Genomic DNA, 16770 nt, shown 5'->3' with positions numbered 1-16770 from the left:
GAACACTCAACCACTGAGCCACACAAGCCAGACCCAACTCCTATTTTAGAAATCAGCTGACAGTGAATTCAGTCACTGTTGAGTATGTGAGGACAGACTGTGAAAGTGGGTTTTACAGGGTTCCAGAAGCAATGATCAATTATCCATCTACTTTCTGATATAACCCAAGGAAACACTAGTTTGTAAGATAACAGCTAGCAGAGATAAATTAAGCAATGCACATATTTCTTTAAAATGAATAGTTGTCACTAAAATGAAGATAAACAGTGATGTGGTACACTTTATGTGGGGAAATATATATATAGCTTGAGTGGCAAAGATCAACTTTGTGAGTTGGAGTCCTAAAAGCCCTCCTGCTAAAACTGTTTAGGTGAGACATTGGGAAGGATGAATTTTGGATATTCAGTTCTTTAGAATTTAACTTGAAAAGCAGTTTAATTTTAGCATGTTTGTTCCCTTCCCGGCCCCCCAAGAATTTGATAATAAAAGATTGTTGACTCAAATTTGGGTTGTGACGTTTATGCATTTTATTAATGAAGTATATTATATTTTACATTGAATTAAACTGTACATTTTTCAATCTGATAACCTAGACTGAAAAATGTGCCTGGACATAATTTGTAATGTGAAACATAATATGTAATGAGTTTTTAAATGACTTGTATCTTGGAATTTTTTTAAAATATATTTTTATTGTTTTTTTACAGAGAGGAAGGCAGAGGGATAGAGAGTTAGAAACATCAATGAGAGAGAAGCATCAATTAGCTGCCTCCTGCACACACCCTACTGGGGATTGAGCCTGCAACCAAGGTACATTTCCTGGACTGGAATCAAGCCTGGGACCTTTCAGTCCTGGACTGGAATCAAGCCTGGGACCTTTCAGTCCATGGCCTGACTCTCTATACACTGAGCCAAACTGGTCAGGGCATATCTTGGAATTTTTAAAGACTTTCTTCAGAACATGCTTTTTCTATTACATATTCTCACTGGTGATCCTTTTTTTTTTTTAAAAAAAATATATTTTATTGATTTTTTACACTGAGGAAGGGAGAGGGATAGAGAGTTAGAAACATCGACGAGAGAGAAATATCCATCAGCTGCCTCCTGCACACCCCCTACTGGGGACGTGCCCGTAACCAAAGTACATGCCCTTGACCAGAATTGAACCTGGGACCTTTCTGTCCACAGGCCGATGCTCTATCCACTGAGCCAAACCAGTTAGGGCCTCACTGGTGATCCTTTTATTTCAATGCTCTTCTTGGTACCATCAGTATAATGCTGGACATCTCCTTCCCATTATTCCTTACCTTAGAGGCCTGAGAAGTTCTTCCTAAAATTTCTTAGTCCCTGGTACCCAGAAATTAGCCAAAAATTTATATTTTGATGACCAGTGAAGAGACTTTGGGTGGAACTAAATTGTTTGTCATGTGTATGTCTGTATGTTTGTGTGTATGTAAGAGACAGAGAATGGGTGAAAAAGAGCATGTTTGTGTCATTTTTCTTTTTCCTATGTAATTTCTGTGCATTCTACTCATGTTTCCATGGGTTCAAAATAATCAGAGAAAAACCAACTATGAAATATTGAAGTTAATTAATGTAATATACACTGATTGGCCAGATTATTATGATCTCTGAACACATAATAATCTGGCCACTCAGTGTATATCCTATATAATAAAAGGCTAATATGCAAATTGTCCCCTCGACCAGGAGTTCAACCAGCAGGCAGGCCAGTCAACCGCCCATGTCCCCTCCCCCTGGCCAGGCTGGCCGGACCCCACCCATGCACAAATTCATGCACCAGGCCTCTAATATATATACACACACTGAGTGGCCAGGTTAATATGTGTTCAGAGATCATAATAATCTGGTCACTCAGTGCAGAGTGTCCATGTAAAGAGGCATTTGTACTTACAGCATGACAAAGAGTATTTGGCTATGAGTGGAAAAGCTCTAAAAATCTCCAAAGTGTCTGTTTTGCTTAAAAACTATATCCCTTTAGGATATTGTTTATTGTCTTTGTTGTTGTTGTTTTGTTAATCCTCACCCCAGGATATTTTCCATTGATTTTTAGGGAGAGTGGAAGAGAGAGGTAAAGACAGAGAAACATTGATGTGAGAGAAACTGACTAGGAACCTGGCCTGGGAGGAGCCTGCAATCAAGGTATGTTCCCTTGACCAGAATCTAACTCGGGATCCTCTGGTCCACAGGCTGACGCTCTATCCACTGAGCTAAACTGGCTAGGGCATAGTTTGTTGTCTTACAAAGAGAAATAGTCCTAGTTGTACATACTGCCTTCAGTCAATATGACCTTAGTGTGAATGATATCATTAAATCTTTGTCAAAAGAAAAGACAGCTATGGAAAAACCAATATTTATTGACAGTGGGAAAGGGTAAAGATAAAAAAGATGATAGGCAAAAAAATCATCAAATGGAAAAAGAGACATTAAATATAATGCAGGGGTGGACAAGAATAGGTTAATCATAAATAATACAATAATTAATAAATAATACAAGAATAAACTGTTTTACATACTCACAACTGTAAAACTACTTTTGCCAACTCCTGTATTTTAAAACATTTGATCTGCAAAAAACATTGTGGTATCTAAGCTCACAGGTCTGTCATATTTCAGGTCAGCAGATGCCTGGAAATAGTGACTATGTCTTTTCTAAATGGGAACTGAGTAACTTCAGTTCTATAGGAGCTGTTAAAATGCTTTACAATCAGTCTTGGTAAAAATTAATGCTATTTGTTCTTAACCATAAAATTTATAGTGCAGTCTTAGGGAATTTCTTGAATCAAAGGAACTGGCTACTAGTGGGTGTAAGGTTCTAAACTTGGGATAGCTTTTAGGGTTCTTTAGAAGACAACAGATATTTAGCAATTGGATGCTTTCTTACGATGTTTCATTCAATAAACTATAAATGTTCCATTAGTTGCTGGGGCCTTGTTGAGTTTTGAGCACCCTTTCACTTTCCTTGAGGATTTTGGCAGTCATGGCCATATGTTTAAAAGCTAGTGAGAAAAAACAACTGTTATAATTAATACTAGAGGCCTGGTGCATGAATTCGTGCACTGGTGGGGTCCAGCCGGCCCACCCCGATCGGGGCTGATGGGGCTGGGTCAGCCATGGGGAGGGGCTGCAGGTGGTTCACCAGCCATCCCCGCCCCCTGGTAGAACTCCAGGTTGAGGGGACAATTTGCATATTAGCCTTTTATTATATAGGACTAGGGGCCCAGTGCACAAATTCGTGCACCTTGAAAGGAACTATGGGCCATGAAGCTGTGGTGGGAACAGGGGCGGGTCTTGGCCCATCCTCCGCACCCCCACCATGGCCCCTCCTGCCACAGCCCCCGGCCCCCTATAGGCCGGCAGCCTTGCTCCTGCTGCCTCTGCTCCCACGTGCTAAGAGTGCTGGCCCTACTCGCACCTGCTGACAGTGGTGGCTCCGGCGCCGGCAGTGGGTGTGACTGGTGCTGGCGCCAGCAGCAGGCACAAGTGCTGGGTGGGACCGTGGTGCGTTGGAGCAAACAATTTTCAGTAACCACCAGAGGCTTGCCTTGATGACAGTGACCAGCACCCCACCTTGGTCTAGTGCCCCTCTCACCTGCTCCACCATCCTGCTGTGGCCAACGCCTGCCATGTTCCATGCTCTACTGCCTGCTGCTGATGCCTGCCATGTTACGCGCGCTTTCTGGTGGTCAGTGCATGTAATAGCGACCGTTTGTTCAGTTGTTCCGCCATTCGGTCTATTTGCATATTAGACAAAATATATGACTTTATTATATAGGATGGTTTTCTATTTATATATTCATGATGTAGAATTAGGATATGACATTTGTAGGCTCTTTCAGTTCTTGTAATAGTCACCTTTTTGTTATCTTAAATCAGCTACAGATTTTTTATCTAAAGAAAAAACAATATGCCCATTGAACACATATAAGAGATAGTGAGTTATCAGGCATATTTGAAAGCTTAAAATTATGAAAACAGATGTATTTAATTGGCTTTAAATGAGGGCAGAACTCATTTCCATATTGTACCAAGGAAAGAGATTTATTTATTTATAATGTCATTTAAATTTAACTGTTTGCTAACATCTGTTGTAACTCTATTGTGTTCTAAGCCTTCTCATACGAACTGAAGATCCAAAACAGTATACCATTCATTGCCCTTTATTTATCCACTGTTCCTTTTAGAAATTAAGCAAAAAAATTCAAATCAATTCATCTATCATCCATTCATTTGTTCGACAACTACTTATTGCATACCCACTCTATATCGAACACTGTTCTAGGGCAAGAGATAAAGGGTGCTTACTTTTGAAGTCTTATTTTTAATAAGGGAGGTAGACTCCAAGTCAGTGTACAAGCAAATATATAAGTGATTATGATATGCATCTCCAAGGCCACAAGTAAAGAAAAGTGGCAGAGAATGTCATGACTGTGTGAACAGCAGAACCACAGGAATATCTTTCTGAGAGGATGACATTTAGGAGGAAAAAGTGCCTGGGCACGTGCGAGGTGCTGTGGGAACACAGGGGAGGGAATTTACTCCAATGTGAGCAGACAGAGAAGGCTTCCTACATCAGAGGTTCTGGCTGGGAGACTAATAAGAATTAACACCCCTCAGAGGAGGGAAGGCAGGAGCAGGAGATACATAAGGGAGAGCAAGTTTATGGAGTATACTGCGTACTACAAGCTGTATGCCATGAGCCATAAGCTGTTCAATTAGGAGGCCAGCGAGTGGTACAAAGGAGATCGGAGAGAGGCCTGGAAGCTTTATTGTGGAGAGTTTCACAATAACCATAGACAGGGTCTGCTGTCCTTGGCAGCTGTATCTCCTGGTGTAAGCGTGTGACTTTTTTAACATAACAAGCTTCCCATTTCAGGGGCAAAGCTGTCTTTTTAGCTTCCTGTCACAGAAAAGACTTTAACGAGTTTATAAGAAAGTGTATATTGGGGGAAGACCATGTGGGAAATGGGAACAGTGGGAAATGGAGAACACGATTGTTTTTCAAAAACACGGAGAAGGAGTGCTTAACAAGTCTAGTCAGATTGGAGCCTTTCCTTCAGGCATCTGAGGAGAGAATAATGGGTAAGGGGCATGGAGGGGATGCCAGTTCGGGTCCTTTCCTGAGCCAGAGAGGTTCCCTCGTAACATTATCTCTGTCACAAAACTCAGTAGCTAATTTATTTGACAAAATATTTGTTGGACTACTGCAACGTTTCAGTCACAGTGGTAGGTATTTTTTTTTTTCCCTGTGTTTTTGTGTAGTGACTTTAAAAGGTTAATGCTCTCTAAACTAAGGCTGTGCATGATCTTTTCCTAGTTATATTTATACCTGTTCACTGTCAAGATGCAAATATGAACCTGATTAGTTGTGGAGCTGACAGAAAAATTCCTCTTATTACCATTACCTTCCTTCATACTTAGGAGCATTTTGCCCTGAACTACAGCGGACATATTATTGAAATGAGAGGAGAAAAGAAGAAAAGAGAGAAAGACACCTGATAAGAAAGAATTTGCTTTTGGTATCCTTGTGCTTTGCAATTGCTTTAGTAGCGTCTGCATTAGTCCTATGAAATTAACACTATAGTCAAACAACTACAAGTTACAAGAAGAGGAGGAGATACATGTAGACATACACTGGGAAGAAGACATGTGGCCATGGAAACAGAGATTGAAGTGATGCAGCTAATTGCCAGGCACCACCTGAAGCTGGGAGAGAAACATGGGGCAGATTCTCTCTGTGAGCCTCCAGAAAGAATCAGCCCTGATGACAGTTATGCCGCAGTAATAAGGAATCCCAGCCATAATATCTCACTACACATCCCTTCAAAGTTGACGGGGGTTCTGTACTGCTTCATTTTCAACCTGAGGTCTGGGATAAAAAGCAACCAATTACTTAAAGTTGCTCATCATCACAGTAGACAGGAAGAAAGTAGTGAAGCGTACACTGGCTCTTAAAACTTCTGCACAGAAGTGATATAGGTTGTTTCTGCTCACAGTTTTTTTGGCCACAGCATGTCACATGGGGTCCCCTAACTTCAAGTGGGCAGTAACACACAATCCTGCAGTGTGCCAGGAAGAAGAGAAACTAGAGTATCTATAAATAGCATTAATGATACCATATAGAGGTTCTATTTTTGTCCATATTATACAAATAAACAAATGAAGGCACAGAAATCTTATGTAAATTGTCCGAGGTCATACAGTTTTGAAGTTGGAATACAAATACAGGTAGCTTATGCCCAACGCCTTTGAAAATGATGGACATAGAATTTCATGTACAGATTTTACATGTAATTCTAAGAGGTTCTGAGATGGTCATTCACCGACTCTGTATGAGGCAAGACAGATGAGGTTATACAGTAGTAGTAAACCACACTCTGGTCGCATTGGTCTGAACCAACAAATATTCCGTCTGCTCACCAACACACCGGAAAGGGGTTCCTCTTATCACTGTCATTGAGGATCCCAGCTGAAGGAGCAGTCCTCATCTCCTACATTTCTGGATTGATACGGGAGAAGGAAATATGAGCTCTACATTGCTTCACACTAGCCTAGGAGAAAAATCTGTCACTTCCACGTATAGCTCATTGGCTAGAACTCATCACATGTTCTGATTTAAGCAGATGACAGCTTAATGTAATTCTACCATATGCTTAGTGGAGGTGATAACCAAAAATAATGGACAAAGAGCACTAATGATAATGACGGCTCCCACCCAACTTAATAGCCATGTACATGACAATGATTGCAAAAGCACTGTAAAGTGTGTCTGCCCCACAGAAGCAGCACACTTTTTTGCAGAAATGTCACAAACTAATGTGTTTACTACATATTGACAACCTTTTCAGTTAAAAATTACTCCTGCTTACATGGGGTTTTATCTGTTTCCAGGGACACACGTTTTGAAAGAAGATGACATGCCTTTATTTATAAAGTCATTTTAAAGTAAATCATCACCTTCACATCAACATTTATAATATCAAACTCTCCCTTTAACTTCCAATGCTAGTGATAACTTTCTGTTCCGATCAATAATCCAATTATTTTCCAAAAGTTACATGACACTTTTGATGTGTTTTGATTACTTACCCGTTGCCTTTTCACTGTACAGCATGATTCCCCCTGCTAATGCTGATTATTAAACGAAATGGGAAAGAGTGAGTTGTGGTTCTATTTAAACAGAAAACGACTTTGGTCTGCAGGATGCCTTTGGGGCATGTTCCTTAGTGCCCCATGCTGCTGCATATTGGGTGTAGCAGATGTCTGCAATAGCTGCCATCACTGAAGTGGGATGGCTGGACCGTTAGGGTGGCAGGAGTGTGGGGCCTTGGTACCCATTAGCTTTTATTAAGTATCACCCAACATGACACCAGCTGATCTCCTTGATCACTGTGTTCACTCTATTACTTTAATTAAAGGCACAATGTTGAAAGGTGAGAAACCCTATGATAAATGGAAAAAACGCCTAGAAATATACTGTTACTCCAAAGTCATCAGTTGGAAAAAGTAATGATGATTTGAAATTTCAAAAAAAAGGGAACAGAAATAAAAATTATCTGGCTTTCCCTCTCTTTCATTCTTCACATAAAATCAGTCATCAGTTTCTGTTAATTCTACCGTTATGGTTTTTTTTTGTACCTTGTGTTCTCTTTTATATTTCCACTGTGTTCATATTTCAAGTCCACGATGCATTCTAACAGGACTATCATAACACTAGTAAATATACAATTCCGCTATTACCAGGAATGCATAATCCTAATTCAACACCCCCAGCTTTAGCACCTTCTTCCCTTTTTCAAACATTTTCACAACTCTTCATGCCCATGTCAGTGTTTCTCAGTGAGGCTGATACTGAACTCTAAGGTGAGTTTTGGAATTTTATGGGCAAGGGTTTGTTTTTCATCATAGTTTACAGGACACTATTGCATAATCGTGGGTTCTGGGTCCAGACTGTCTAGAGAGTAACGCATGGGGAACCTCAGACAACAAAGGATTTTCTTTTATCATGCACCATTTCCACCATTTGGTTAAAAATCTAGGAACTTTCCGGCCAATGTGGCTCAGTGGTTGAGTGTTGACCTATAAATCAGGAGGTCAGGGTTCAATTCCTGGTCAGGGCACATGCCTGGGTTGCGGGCTCAATCCCCAGTGTGGGGTGTGCAGGAGGCAGCCAATCAATGATTCTCTCTCATCATTGATGTTTCTATCCTTTTCCTTTCCTCTCTGAAATAAATAAAAATATATTTTAAAATATATAGGAATTAACCTCATGTTTCATAGAAACATAAAATATTCTATGCATTTTAATATATAATTAATTTTCTAATTCACTAACATTTATCTTGAAAGAAGATTTTTAGAATTTGACAGTTATTTAATATTTCTGAAAATTACATCACTAACAGTCATGTATATGGGTCTAAGACAAATACTAAACCCTTAATTTATAACATTTATTCATGGTGATTCTGTATATAGATTCAATTGAACTTCATTATGTGTTCTTCTGTAGTCAGGTCTAAGAATTTGAGATCAGGATGCATATTTTTTTCTCATAAATTACTTTCCATATGCAGGCATATGCCTCATAACAATGTTTCCATCATTAACGAACTACATATATGACAGTGGTCCCATGAGATTATAATGGAGCTGAATTTCCTGTAAGAAATGGAAGGACCTATGGCTCAGGAGGATTTTTTCTCTCTGATGAGAGCAATATCTGTGGGGCTGGGCAATAGATTCCCTCTTGCTCACAGCACCTCAATTCTGAGTGCACACAGGAGCCTGTTCCCCCAATGCTACGCATTCAGAGGGGGCTTCATCAAGATCTAGCTTGATGGCTTTCAAAATAAATTGCTCTAAATTCTTTGCTGAGGACCTAAGAACTTGTACAAGGGCATAGTTCTACAAGAGCCACTTCAACACGTATAAAGTGCTACTGCCACGTTTGCAAAAGTTGTCTGTGGTAGTGGGGAGCCAGACTTTGGAAATAGATTCAGGTTGTAATGATGTAAAGCATAGATAAGTTTGTGTTTTCTATCTATTTACCCAGCCAGTTTCTCCTCAATATTTCTAGTCAATCCAGTTCACATCTCTGTCTGTGGAGCAGAATTGACACCTTTGATGTTTTCTTTCTGACCCTGTCAGAAGAAAGCAGCGGGGGTGGGGAGGGTGGGGGGAGGCTTGAGGGACAGTGTTTATAAAGTGTACAATAGTGTCCAGTAATGTCCTTTGGAAATAGGGCCTTCACAACCACTCGCCTCTCACTCATTGACTCACCCAGAGCAATGTCCCGTCCTGTAAGCTCCTTTCATGGTAACTGCCCTATACAGGTGTACAATTTTCTATCTTTTATACCATATTGCTTCTGTAGCTTTTCTCTACATTTAGTTATGTTCAGATATACAAATACCCTTGTGTCATAGTTGCCTACAGCATTCATTACTGTACATGCTGCACAGTTTTGTAGCCTAGAGGCAATGGCTATACTATATAGCCTAGGTCCGTGGTCGGCAAACTGCGGCTCGGAGCCACATGCCACACTTTGGCCCCTTGTGTGTGGCTCTTCCACAAAATACCATGGCCTGGGCGAGTCTATTTTGAGGAAGTGACATTAGAAGAAGTTTAAGTTTAAAAAATTTGGCTCTCAAAAGAAATTTCAATCATTGTACTGTTGGTATTTGGCTCTGTTGACTAATGAGTTTGCCGACCACTGGCCTAGGTGTACCGCAGGCTGTACCATCTAGGTTTGCGTTAAGTAACTCTATGATGTTCAAACAATGATTGAAATGGCCTAATGACACATTTCTCAGGAAGTATCCACGTTGTTAAGTGACACATGACTACATGCTTTCTTTTAGATTACATTATATTTATATTTTTTAAATACTTCTAATTCACTTCAGGATATTAATAAAGGTGTCATCACAAAATATTTGTTATAAAAATAGAGTTTGTATCAAATACTGATGAGAAGCTGCTCAAAGATATGACAGATTATTTTACCTGACTTTTCAGGCCCTACTATATTTCCTTTTATAGCTTACACTCCACTATTTCTCAACGTGAAGTCTCTGCTTCTACCAAATTGGTTGAATTCCTCTTCACTGAGTAATTTCCAGCCCTGCCAGCGATGCCTGCTCTTCCTTTCTCCTCTCTATCAAGACTCTTCATTCTTCACAGTCCATCTTTTCTGATCGCGCTGACTTCCAGCGAGGGATCTATAGCTTTAATCTTTAGTACCAGGCACTAGTCACTTACATCATGCTGTGTCGCTGTTTTTTGTCTGTTTCTTCCAAATCAATTTTCAGCTTCTTAAGGATTAAGATGTAGGAACTCTTTTTCAGACTTCTTCACCTTCCCCATTGTGCCTAGCACAAAGTTTATATATAATAATTATTTAAATACTAGAGGCCCAATGCATGAATATTTGTGCAAGAGTAGGTCTTCCTCCCCCCAGCTTCCCTCCAGCACCTGGGACCCGGGCTGTTTCCCTTCTCCGGCTGCCCATAGGCACCTGGGACCCCTGCTATCTTCCCTCTGGCCCGGCTTTGTCAGGAAGGCCATTCGGAATGATGTTGAGAAGAGGTCCGGTCTAATTAGCATATTATCCTTTTATTATTATAGAAGATATTTGATATAATTGATTGATTCTATGGTTAATGTACACCTCAGTGCTTCTCAAAACAGGGCACATTAGGATTGTTTGGGAGGTTATTAAGAGCACAGATAGTGAGGCTATAGCCCAGATCTCTCAGGTCTAGTTTATTGATCTATAAACTCAGAGTCTATATTGAGCTTCTGCTTCATTTGACTAGTAACTCACATGTCTTCCTGGAATGTGAATCTAGCTAACCTTCTCCTAAAGTCACACAACATGTGTGATGAGGGCTAGTTATGTGTTACCACAATTTCTCAGAGACAGCCTGTGCTATACAGCACAATATTGACTCACTGGCCTCTGCTGAAGGTATTACTCCACGGAGCTTCTGTAAAGTAGCAGCATTTCGAACCTGCATAGAAACAGCCAGAATGACAAATAATTCCATCTCCTATGATCACTTCTATTCCACTATCCAATTTTAGTTGCCAAAAGGTTTGAGACTTCTGATAAATCATGGGAAAAATAAATTGTGGGCTGTATTTCTTTTGAAATATTCATAAAATTTTCATATCCATCAAAACTTTGTATTTTCCTTGTGTATATCCATAAATACATTGTTGGTTGAGAATGTAATCAGTGGACTACACAATAAAACAAAATAAGCAGGCAAGCAAACAAAAGAAAGCAAAACAATATTTTTCTTTAGTTTAATATTGTCATTCCAACTTTAGGCAAAAGATATGGTAATTTCTCTTTTTCGTTTTAATGAGCATCCTTAATGTTGCCGTACAAACATAATACCCATGATTTCCATGAAACTGAGGTGTTATCTAGAAATAAATATGCATCTTCTAATATTCTGCTTTTTAAAAGAAAACACATAAAATATGGACCACTCTATCCTAGATCAAATTTGGTGGAGTAGCCAGCCAAAATTGGTTGTTATTATTTTCTTTTCCAGTGCAAGAATCTGTCAAGTACTCAAGACCACCTGGAAAGTAACTTTTAGGAGGGTATCTCAAATTATATGAATGTGTTAGTGGCTAGTTCCCTCTCAGGAAAAGCATGACTCATCCACTTAATCATTTAGGAAATACATAATCCTTGAGTCCTGCCATTTGCCAGACACTGTTTTAGGAATTGGGAATATAAGATACCACAGTTGGCCAAGTCCCTACCACTGTGTACTTTACCAGTGAGAAAGAGAAAAAATAATCTAGATACGTGCTGAAAATCCCAGGTGTGTGAAGTGCCCTGCAGAATAATGATCTCGTAAGGCTGGCAACAGTGATCGCAGCTACTCATCGACGAGATCATCAGGAAAGGCCTCTCCGAGGAGGTGGCGTTTGAGCAGGGCAAAAGGGACTCTCAGGAGGAGAAAACACAACCCAAGTGCAATGTTGAGGCAGGGGTGCATGACAGGCTGGAAGGACAGCAGGGCACTCTGGGCTGGCATGGGGTCTTTGGGAGGGTGTCTGGGATAAGTTCATGGAGCGGGGAATGACACAGGACCCGGGGCTTGCTGTGGCGCTCTGTTCCAAAGGGGGTGAATGTGGGGCTGCATTCGGGCACCTGAACTGCTGGTTGAGACCCAGGTTTCTTGCAAGGACTCAGCGATGTGTTTGTGAACCGAGAGCTGCGTTTGTGGTGATCTCTGGTCTGCGATGGCATCTGAACAGAACCCAGGGTGTTACCCCTTCTTCAGTGCCAGTGCAGCTCAAGAAGCTCCTAGTGGCCGGTTGGGGAACTGCAGAGAAAGGCGACTGCCTTTCCAGTGTCCAGGAAACTGCCTGCTGAGCAGGTGGGTCTCCCTGGCAGCAGATCCTCTCAGGCTCAGCTTCCCACCAGGTGTAGCCCCGCGGTGTTTTGGTCCCCAAGCTGTGCCGCACACTTGCAGTACTTGAACCCAGGTGGGACCTTTCCCCCTGATCTAGATCCTTCACCTGCCTGTGAAAGCGACGCAGATCAGAGCCTGCAGGGACCTCACTACCTGCAAGGACCTCTGCCCCTGGGAAGAGTCAGAGGAAAAGAATTTAAAGAACATTGACCTTTAGCAACTTGCCCAGTGTGCAGAGGCATACCTAGGTTAGGGAGGCCTGTGGTTGTTTACTTTTGAGGGGCCTCCATAAGAAAAATTATAAATATGCCATTACATTTGAAACGAAATGTTTATTTTAAATGAGAAACACCACAGTTTGAATTTTGAATGTTGACACATACACAAATGTCATACTATTTGGAACAAATAGCATGCTAAAAACACGATTTCCTTACCCATATTTGTAATATTTTTCCCCGACATTTTCTGGTTGCATACTCTTTAATCATCTCAGAGGAAAATAATTTTGTATAATTATTTTTATATAGGAAAAAAAGAGAATTCCATCTTTCTCCTAATATGACTGCTGAAAATTGGGTTTTATTAATGATTGTTTAAAACTTGGGTAGGCAAATTTTCTCTTAAGGAGTCAGATAGTGGAGATTTTAGTCTTTGTGGGCCAACATCGACAATATTACATAGGTGCATTGTATAGTCATTTAAAATGTAACTAAGTAAAAATCACTCTTAGATTTTGGGCAATAATACAAAAATAGGTGATGGGCTAGATTTGATTCATGGATGTAATTTGCTAATGTCTGGTTTAGAAAATTAACTTTACAACTCCTTATTTGTAATCTTCATGTAAATTTGGACATTGTTGTTAGATTTGGAAAACCTCCATCAGGATTCTTTAGAGTAGTTATATAATTTACTACCCAAACTTTTGTGAGCAGAAAGAGTCCTGTTACTAATGGCACTGGAGCTACAAGTGTGACCTGGAATATGCTGAGGACTATGATACCCCAAGGTACTTTGGTAGCTGACCTTTAATATTCAAAGATGTGTCAAAATTTCTAATACTGTAACTAATCACAAAAATAATGATTCCTCTAATGCACCATACTCATTAACGCAGGTGTAGTGGCACTGTATTTATTTTTTATTGCTGCTATAACAAATTACCACAAACATGGTGGCTAAAAACAACATAAATTTATTATCTTGCAGTTCTATGTGTCATAAGTGTGACTCAGGTATTACTGGGCAATAAGGAAGTCATCAAGACTGCATTCCTTTGTGGAAGCTCTAGAGAAGAATTGAATTCCTTGCCTTTTTTTTAGCTTCTAGAAGCTAGCCACCTACCTTGACTCCTGTCCTCCATCTTTAAAGTTAGCAATGTTGCATCTCTGACCCTTTATCCTTGTCACACCTCCCTTTCATCATAGCTGGGAAAATTATCTATTTTTATGAAAACATGTGCTTACATTGGCCTAAAGGGATAATTCAGGAAACTTGAGATTAATCTCCCCATTTCAAGGTCTTTGATTTAATCACATCTGCAATGTTCTTTCTGCCCTGTAAGGTAACATATTCACAGGTCTGAGGGTTGGGATGTAGACATCTTGTGGGGGATGGGGGTCTATTCTGCCTGGCACAGGCACATTATTGATTTGTTTTCTTTATTGATTTCAGTGTTTCTTGTCAAATGAGCAACAAATTAGATATTTTTCTCAAGTGTCCTCATCATACAGTCATTGTCACTAACGAGTTATCAAATAATTCAGGACCATATTTATTACTTTGGTTCAAAAATTCTCTCTTCACCTTCGTAAATGACCTCTTTGTGAACTGAACACATTTTCCTCTGGATCTGCCACACCTCATCAGGACAAGATGCGTTAGATGTGCTAAAATGACACTATATGCTAGAATGAATAAAACATGTGACTTAGACAGAAGTGATTAGTATGTGTAGCCCTGCTCCAAATTTGTTCCTTATAAATTCTATTTAGCGCGATTCTATCAAAAAAGGATAAAAAAATGTATAGCACGTTTAGAATTATATATGCTATGTTATTGGGTATAATTCTGTTAGGAGAGAATTTCCATTTTGATGAGGCATTGATAAGAGCCAAATCTCCTGCTTAAATTTTTGTATATGATGATAGGATAAATTTTCTGTTGACCAGCTTCTGTCTCCAAAACCTGTTCCTTTTCTCCATCTACTATTTATGCTAGACACCATTGGACACTGTAGGACATATTCTGATGTTAAAATGCCTCTGGCCCTGTACCTTCATGTCAAGGTAACATGTGGCTGGTAGGAATACGTCTGGAAGCTAACACCAACTTAACGATATGCAAAACTAATAGCAAGACAAGTAAATATATCCCACATAATCCAGCCAATTGTACTCCCAATTTGACTTTTCCTCAGCGAAATCCCCCACTGAAATGACATTGATTCCAATGCCATATGACATGAGATAAAATGCAGCCAAGGAAACCTCAGAGGGAAAGGAGACAGCTGTCTAACCTGCTTGTGGTTAAAATGTCTTACTTTGCATATTGATAAAACACACGCTTACCTGTTCCAAGAAAAGAGCCCCAAAGTGTTAGCTTCAATAACTTCATGATAGAGCCACCCCCGCCAATTTGAAAAGGAGCCCATTTCACTGAATGACACTGCAGAGTTTATATCTGCTCATGGTTAAAGCTTCTCTGCACTGGAGAAAGATACGGCCTTGGTATCTGAATGGTACTTTCTATGGAATGGAAGACTTGACTCAGCTCCGTGCTTCAAGTCCTACCTGCTTTTACTCGTACTCAGAAGCCATGGGCATCCGTTCATGGTACTTGATTCACCAACACAGGTAAAAAACATGCTGGACTCTTCCTGTCTACAAACACAAGGGAGTCTTCAAATCCTTGGGCTGGGGATTTCCTGTATTTAGGAAGGATTTTCATTTATTACCAGCACTGAGAACAAAATCCCTGAACTTAGGTGTTGAATTTTTGTTTACTCCAAAATGTAAAAAAATAAAAGAAAACAACCACCATTGCAAAGAGATTAGTTTTTGGGGTGTTTGTATAAAATTCTACGTGAGAATAATATATATTCTGAGCCCTGGAATTCAAGCAGGTCAAAGAAATCATTAAAAACAAAACAAAACACGTTAGATCCTGGTTCAGCCTATACAAATATCTTTCTAAAGTCTTAGTGTTTTAGGAAAGCATTATATTCTAAGTCAGTGTCCAATGACAGCAATTATTATTTCTATATATTGCTATTTATAAAGGGATTGTGGCCAAAACCGGTTTGGCTCAGTGGATAGAGCGTCGGCCTGTGGACTGAAGGGTCCCAGGTTCGATTCCAGTCAAGGGCATGTACCTTAGTTGCGGGCACATCCCAGTGGGGGGTGTGCAGGAGGCGGCTGATCGATGTTTCTCTCTCATCGATGTTTCTAGCTCTCTATCCCTCTCCCTTCCTCTCTGTAAAAAATCAATAAAATATATTTAAAAAAAAACAAAGAAATTGTGAAAGTGGGTGTTTTTTGAGCACCCATAGTAGATTCTCATAGTAACCCTGAAAAATAGGTATCCATTTTGCATATAAGAAAACTCAGGCTCAGTTAGTTTAATGAGCAACTTATCCAACCCAACTCTACCTACCCAGGGCCATATAGTAGCAAAACTGGGCTTCCATACAAAAACTACCCTTATCACTGAATTTCAACTCTTTCTTATTACAAAAACTATACTGGATCTGTCACATTTGTGAAAGTGAAAAGGCAGATACTATAAAACAATTATCTGTGCTAACAATAAAAACTTACAGCATACATAGCAGATAAGCTGTAAAACATGTAAAATTTCAAGAGATAAAATCAGATGCTATAAATACATGATTAATCACAGACAAATTTGTCCCAAGCAATCTGAGCCTATTTACCTCAAACCCTACAGAAAATTCCTAAACAGCTACCTTCAATAATTTATTTTGTATTTAATGGCAATGTCTAGAATATTAGAGATAATGTGTTTTGTACATAAACAACTATTTCAACTTGGTATCTTCACATACAACTTTTAGATATCTTCTTTAAATTTTGTTTTTCATAAGGAAAAATATTCTCAGAAAAACGGCTGATAATATTGTGGTTCCTGGCAATGGGTGGAGATGTGCTTGGTTTTCTCCATATTAATGAAAAAGTGACATTAAAAAAAAACAAACTTGCATCAAAAAAATAGTGCATACCCCATCATGCCTTAAATAGAGTTATAAGACATTGAAGTGGTCTGGCTTAAAGACATGGTCTTT

The sequence above is a fragment of the Cnephaeus nilssonii genome (assembly GCF_951640355.1).
Source record: "Cnephaeus nilssonii genome assembly, chromosome: 1".
Classification (NCBI taxonomy): domain Eukaryota; kingdom Metazoa; phylum Chordata; class Mammalia; order Chiroptera; family Vespertilionidae; genus Cnephaeus; species Cnephaeus nilssonii.
Note: the sequence above shows the minus strand (reverse complement) of the source record.